The sequence below is a fragment of the Hippoglossus hippoglossus genome, chromosome 13 (genome assembly GCF_009819705.1).
Source record: "Hippoglossus hippoglossus isolate fHipHip1 chromosome 13, fHipHip1.pri, whole genome shotgun sequence".
NCBI classification, from domain to species: Eukaryota; Metazoa; Chordata; class Actinopteri; order Pleuronectiformes; family Pleuronectidae; genus Hippoglossus; species Hippoglossus hippoglossus.
This window is the reverse complement of record NC_047163.1, coordinates 25,008,016-25,016,395: the sequence shown is the minus strand read 5'-3', so window position 1 is coordinate 25,016,395 and position 8,380 is coordinate 25,008,016.

The following is an 8,380-nucleotide window of genomic DNA, read 5'->3' as shown; positions in this document are numbered from 1 at the left end:
CACTGTCTTATGTTTTGTGACTTTTTGGCTTTTCACAAGTAACTACTATAGTTTTCTTTTCTCTGGCTTGTCTTTTTTTTTTTTTTAAACCTATTTGGTTTCATGCACATTACTTTATGAACTTTTCTTTTTTCCCCAATTTATTTCTCTATCTTTTACCCTCAAACTCACCCTCATCTTCTCATTTCTGCCTCCTGGGATCTCTATGATGTCTGTTCTTATCAATCTGACTTTATTCTGTATTTCTATTCAGCTGTGGACAACATTTTTATAAATAACCCACAACATTGCAAAAGTCAAAGAGATGAACTGTTAAAGCAGATAAAACAGAATGTCTTTAAAACACAATGAAGGGCTCTAAACACAAACAATAAGTACTTCACAGAGATTCACTGTATTTTTTTTTTTTTATCGTTTTTTCTAGATGTGTAAATGCCATAAAACACAGCAAATTACTTCCATTAAAAATATCAACCATAAATTAAAATTGTAATCTAAATTAATATAACAAGAAGTCATAGATTTTTTTACAGGATTATTTAATTGCTTAATGGTCTTGAATGTTAAGTTCATTCAACTCGATGTCAAAATTCGAAAGAAAACACATCCTATAGCTGAATGTATGCATTTGTATCTGTAAATCTCTGAAGAATACCTTTTTTTTCAGTTAGTCGATGGTAAGTGTAACTTTTGCTGCCAGACACTAAGTTTACAGCAATAGTTGTGGTTGTACAAGGGGAAATCAGTGTGTCTGGCCAAGATAAACATTTTTACATCACTCTGCAACCACTCTGCAATTTACATCTCAGTATTTGTATGGACAAACACACATGATAATCTAACTTCCGACTTAATATTTAATGGACATGAAAGTAGACACATATGAAAGTGAATTGCTAAGTTTCATTAAAGTTACTGTTGCTCTTTAGTGTCACTTACAGTATATTGTAGACATGCATTCCCTCCCCACACACACACACACACACACTCCAGGGTGTATTGCTGTCTAACCAGCGCTGTCCTCGAGTCAGCTGGGCTGAGCAGTGCTCAGGTCACTAATGGAACGAGACAAGGCCTCTTTTCTTCTTAAGGGCCGTGAGAAATGGGGCAAACACAGACACACACACACACACACACACACACACACACTAAGCTTTTGAGTGGTGGTATAGCAGTAACTCTCACTCAGCCATTGTCCTCTGATCTGAGGTCAGAGTCAGTGAGTGTGTTGCTGAGGAGTCAAGGAGGGAAGATCAGCAGAAATCTTTGACTGTGGTTTGACTCCAGTGGATAGACAATTGTTTCTTATTGTGTAATTCATTGTGCAGAGTCAAAGTGTTGATGAGGAAAGCTTAGATGACATCATGTTATGTGCTGCAGGTTCTGTGATCAGGACTTTGTTGTTTTGGGTTACATTTTTTACATTTTCTCAGTGGCCTTGGCACAGTTAATGAAAGAAAGTTATGATTCTCAAAATACTGTGAGCAATTGTCAGCTCTACAGTTCATGTCCTCACAGTAGAATATGCACCCACACAGAATTCAGGTATCTGACAAATATCTGCAGGTGAATCAGTGATGCACTGCAGGTGAATCAGTGATGCACTGCATTATCCTCTGTGATCAGAACATCACACTGATTTCCAAACAATCTGTAAAAGTCTCACCATCATGCTTATTCCCATGAAATATATCGATTGAAACACACGTTTAAAGGTTTCAGTTAGTATCAATGTTCATAATTGAATTTCAATGCAACTTATAGCAGATTGTCAAATTCTGTCAATGGAAGGGATGGGGGGTTTATTTTGAGGGGTATTTATTTTGGATGACCAAAATATAAACCATAATAATCTACAATCCATACATAACATTTGTAGAATTAGTTATATTTATGTTAATTCATTAAGATAACTATAATATCGAACTCAATTTATTTTACCCTCCTATACAAGCATTAAATGAAACCACAACACCTTACTGTTCAAGTCGACTCTGAACAACCACAGTGCCTGCACCATCACATTGTGCCGTATAATAAAGTTTGCTACAACAGACTATAAAGGGGATGGCGATGCTTGGTTGCCATGGAGATATAGTAAAACGAATTTATAACATCTTGAAAGAGCAGTTGTCTGCAAAAACGACCTCCCATGTATATAAATTACTGTGCCAGAATATAAAGATAGTAGCTGAGAATACTATATCATCCTAATGGATTGTCACGGCAGGTACGACACACATGTGCGTGTGTGTGTGTGTGTGTGCGCGCACATGGGTATTGGAGCAATAATAGTACAGTAAAGTAGTATTGTAAGTCAGCCTCAAAGGGGGGGTGTGCTCCCAGGCAGCAGGGTAAGTTGTGAAAAAAAGGTAAATTGGAATATAGGGTTATACGTCACATGACAGAGACACTCATATGATTCATCAGTGTAATACACATGACATATGATGATCATGTAGAGGAGGACATGTCACACACACACACAGGGGGTCATTTGCATGCTCATTGAAGGTGACAACTAATAATGCTGAGGGCATCTCTTCATCTTTATTAGAAAGTCCTGTTTTTTAATTGTGTATGTGTGGGTGTTTCTGTATGTGCGTGTATGTGCATGTGTGTGTGTGTGTGCACGTGCACACTAGTGTGTGTATGGCATTAACAATTTGTCTGTCAAGCAAGTGATAGAAGTGAACACAGAACTATTTGATGTTCAAGTTCAATACAATCATGTTGATACATTTTGTTTGATATTGTATCAAATTGTTACTTGTCCTTTGTTCTTTGAACTAGTCGTCTGGTCAATTACCACTTCAATCCCTAAAGAAATAATTTCCTACGGAGACTTGGAACGAACAGGTCACTTTGTTGAGACATCTCACAATCTACTTCGAACTCCTCACTACCTGCAGCAAACCACCGCTGGTTTAAGAAGAGAAAGGAAACACTGCAGAGAAGAAACGTCAGCAAGGACATTACTCTTGCTGAAATGGCAGAAAATACAGTTTCAGCCGGCTGTTTGACAGCAGCTAAACTTGGAATGTATATTTCAACACACAGTGACGGGGAGTAATTAAGTACATTTACTAAAGTACAGTACAAAGAATGCTTTAACTATAAGTATCTAAGATTTTTTCTGCTTTATATCTCAAGCTAAAAATGTCAAAGGAAAAGATGCATAATTCACAATGTAAAGAAAAAGGATTCAGATGTTCAGTAGGAAAGAGAGAGATGAAGAAACAGAGAATGTGTTGTTTAAAGTTCAGGTATGAACAACATCAAGGGTTGATGATTTGTGTGTTCAGGGTTGCATGAAGCTGGTTATATATCAAGCACTGAATGTTGGACTAGTAGCTCCGGCTAAGCTTTAACACTTTATCAAGGCTGTAAATTTAAACACATCCCAAGAGGTGGCCCTCAAGATCCCCAAACTTGAGCGTTCAAGGTTTTTTGTCACGTTTTCTTGCTCATAACTTGTTTATTTAAGGAACTGCTGATACCATGCTGTGGCACCTACACCTCCTATATCATGTTTCCTCTTTCCTCCACAGATGAGGATGCTTAAGGCAGTGCGCGCTCCTGACCCTGCCAAAACGCACTGCATGGAGACGTTTCAGGACGGAAGACAAACCTGTCTGTTGTTTGAGCAGCTGGACATGAACCCATCCACCTGATGGGTAACGTGGAAAGCCCATAGTAAGTAACTGGTTTCAGTCGTAGTTGTATTAATGAGTTGTTGATTGATTGTTCACTGACTAATCCGCTGATTTCTGTTTTAATCAGTTAAACGGATTGTCTGGACAAAATGGGATCTTAGACTTGGACGATGACGAAGATGGCGGCTTTTGTTCAGATGGTGTAGCTGAGGAAGAGCCCAGGGTGGAGGAGGCTTCAGCCGTACCACAGTCAGATGACACAGGCTCAGCCGTTCCTCACTCCAGTGACAGGGTTGAAGACATGGATCCCCCATGTGATGGGACTGAGAGCAAACAAGTACCTGAATCAGCTCAGGAGACACAGCTCTGTGAAGAGACATGTCCTGCCAAACTCAGCAGTCTGAAGAGGATGAGGAAGATTTGGAGCAGAGTTGTCCAGACAGTGTTCGGACGCAAATAATGTGTAAATAATGTAAATGAAGTGCACAGTAACATTTTCCTGTTGTTTTGTTCAGCCAACAGTTTTCAAACCTAACGATATAAATGTTTGATATTGAAAAGAAGAAGACAAATAAAATATCTTAATACATTTACCTTCAGATGTGTTTATTTCTGTCTGCCCCACAACATGAGGAAGACAGTGACAGTTCATTTGCTGCATTGCTGCCTAGTGGTGATGTTCCTGTCTGCTCCAACTGAATATAGGTTTGAAGAAAGTAGAAATGTAATGATTCCAGTCGGTCAACATTAACACATGTTGTGGTGAAACATGAACGAACAAAGAAGAAGAGGAAGAAAACACTTATAGTGCTTGTGTGTGTGTGTGTGTGTGTGAGATCATTCAGATCAATTCAAGCTGATCATACATGAAGGTGTGTGTGATTTTTCTGTGATGTGACTCATTGCATCTTATACTAGGAGACATGTAGACATGTGTGAGTGTGTGGATAGAAAACATCACTGTGGGGAATGAAGCATCACTTCCAATTAGTGCTGTCTGTCTCTGCTGCTGCTTTCAATGGATGTAAAATGAAGGTTGTTGCCGCTTTAGACGCTTTGCATCCCTGCGTATATACAGTATATAACTAGAGATAGACGGGAAGAAGGTGTGTGTGTGTCCAGACGAGTGTGTGTGTTCATCTGCCTGTGTGTGATAGCAGTATAAGCTTAGACTCAGTAATGGTGTTTGTGTAATGGGCCATGTCTAGACTGTCAGATCAGCACTGGATAATGCTGTACACACACACACTCACACATACAGTCGTGTCTCCATGACTTCGGGGGGACATCACATTGGCTTACATTGATTTCCTGGAGACTAACTCTAACATTAACTATAGTTACTACTCACCTAACCCTGACTCTTACCTTAAACCTTAAAATAAACCTAACCTTAATCTTTAAACCTAACCTGAAACATGAGATATTTCAGGAGAACTTTTTGTCCCCATAAGGAAGACAAGTCCCCGTAATGTGACTGTGTGAACAGATGTAGGTCCCACAACATGACTAATATACCTGGACCCCACACACACACACACACACACACACACACACACACACACACACACACACACACACACACACACACACACACACACACACACACACACACACACTAAGGCCCCGTACACACCTGGTATTAACATGTGGTTTTTGTCATTTGCCCTTCTGGGCCACTGTAGTCCACTTGGGATCGGATCACGAAAAGCCACATGTTACCAGGTGTGTACAGGGCCTAACCCTCACCACCACTTGCCTAATCTTAATTAAATCCACTGAACCCCCAAACAAACCTCATTTATGAGGACAGACATTCTCAATACACTGGTCTTTAGTCTTAAACACACACTAGAGTCTACTGCTGGTGATCGTCACTGGTATAGTGTGGTCAATGTGACCTTGCCCTTCTTGAAGCAAGTGAGAAGTAATTACATTGATTAATTGCATATGTTTGTTATTGATTAGTGCAGCAGCTCACCTATTGTTCAGTGCACAGCTGGTTCCAACAGTACAACAGGGGCAGCAATGTAATTGTTGAGAAAATGCTTGAAAGAAGTGGAGCAGTGATCCATAACAATGTATGTACCAAGCAAACAGGCTGTGACAAGGTTCCACTCAGTGTGTGTGTGTGCATGTAGAAAAAATAGAAGAAATACTGACTTTGGCCCTAAGGGTTTGAAGTCAAATGCCAAGGCAAGGACACACACACACACACACACACACACACACAAACACACACACACACACACACACACACACACACACACACACACACACACACACACACACACACACACACACACACACACACACACACACAGTGTCAACTTATACCACCCCCTGGCAGCAGCTGTCACTCATCGGTACTGGGAGACTGGCCTGCTCTCACTCAACCTTTGTTCACTGTCTTCCCATCATCCGAGCAGTGATGTACATCGTCTGCTTATTAGGCCTCTGAAGCAGAACGCAGAGGGGGGGGGGGGGGGGGGGGGGGCTTCCTTTGGGCTCCGCTATACCTAATAAGCCCAAAGCAGACTGCGGTGCCAAGTCTTGGAAATGAACTCAATCTCCTCATTGTGTGAGTGCTTACTCACAAGCTTAATCACTCACTCGCTCATTGTTTGGCATCATGTGCATGACAGATTGTCAGTAATATGAGTAAATGCTGTAATATTTATGTCTTCCTCTAGAATGACGGGTTTATTATGATGCTACAGTCGGGGCTCTGATTACTCTGTAGTAATGCAAAGCTTAAGTAAGCGTAAGAAGCTTTCCAGTGTATTGGATGGTGAGGACGCTGCTTCATAATCACTGCCATCTATACATGGAGAGACCAGATCACCTCTGCTGGTCTTACATGTGGGCCATGTGCACAACATTACACATTCCTCTGCACCATTTTTGTGAGATCAGCTGCAGTTATGAAGAGCGGTGAGAGGGTCTCACTACATGAATAACTTACTGGCAGGGAACATGCAAATTCCTGACGTCCAAATAGGACAACTTAATAGTGAAATCCCCTGCTGGTGCTCACCCAGGACAGTTAACAGTAGGTGGTCTCATGTAAAATTCACCATGGTGCCGCTACAATATTCATGTTCATCTAGCACCTCCCAGTGTACGTAGAAGGCATCGCAACACGGGCCTAACCACCACCTTAATATCTAAAGTAGAGTTGACCTGATTTATCTCAGGTCACTACTCTGGGCTCATTGTGATGCTTGCATCAGCACCAGTAACTTTTAAAGAGCAGTAAATGTCTCTTGAAAAAAGTACTATTATTGGGACATAAATAATGTCCCAATAATCTCTGTCCCACAATATGGCTCAGAGGGTTTTAAACTAATAACCAATAATCAAATTACATTTGGGGGGTTGTAATTTTAATCAACTTATCTGAACTTAAATAATAATAATAATTTCTACTACACTGCAAATTTGTAAACTCCACACCCCTGTAGATATCAAGGATTTACTAACCCCCCATGAGCCTGCACGCCATCTTACACCAGATGATAGTCATCTTCTGGTAGTTCCCAGAGGCCATCATGCTTTTGCAGTACGGGCCCCCAAACTCTGGAATGACTTAACCAGCTGAGATCAGAAATGATGCACCTGCTTTTAAATCCCTTCTTAAAATGTTCTTTAAAAACTATCTAATTTAAAGTATTTGAATTATCATTTATTTTATAGTTGTTTTATTGATTTCTGCATGTGAAGAATTTATTATATATATCATTATTATTATGGTTATTACACATCTGTTTTAACACCAAAGGGGCCTCTGTCACACAGCAGACACTTGGTAGAAAAAGCACAAGAGTTATAACCATCAACAGGACCTCAAAATCAAAGCTGACAAACACAACTGAAGCACCAATAATTTCATCATCTTCACTTGTGCTCTTCCAACTGAGCCGTATCCAAATATGCTCAATATAAGTTGAACTAGTAGCATGAGGGACATCTATGTGTGGAACTTGGTTACACAAGCTTAACCTTGCACCTGCATATATAGCCACCACCCTTTTATTCTCTGTTCTGACCTTTACTCTCAGTTCTTCCACTGCCTTTGTAGATAAATCCCACAAGGAAACTTTATGTTTTATGAAACATGAAACAACCTTTGGATTTTTGAACAAAAAATGATTCCCACTCCCTTGGTATTAAAAGAAAGAAATGCCAGACATACATTTTTAATCTGCTTATTAATTTACGTTAACCGTACGTTGTTGAATTACAAATCTTTCTTATGAATTTTTTACATTTTCCCCATGGATTCATTATTACTGTTTTCTGCTATTGTGATGAATATTTCTTAGTTTTAATTATCATCTGAATGTTTTTAGTTGTTGGCAGCATCTTCACGTGATGTAAGGTTATTATTAGTATTATTAATACATAAAAGGAAATTAAATATGTCATGTGTATAAATGTTTGGTGTGTGTGTGTGGTAGAGTGATTCTAGGGTCACTACAGGGTTAGGATGTATACATATATATAATCCATTAGTTAATATGAACATTGACGAACTCTTCAAACACACAACTCCAGTACAAACACAACACTACTACACAAGTTACAATATCAAAGGAAATCTATGTACAACACCAACATCTTCTCACTCAGCAGTTATGATAATTAAAAACTGTGACAGAATAACTCATGATTCTCTGTACTCTGGATCGAAAGTGTTGTCATAAGCATAAAATAACATTACC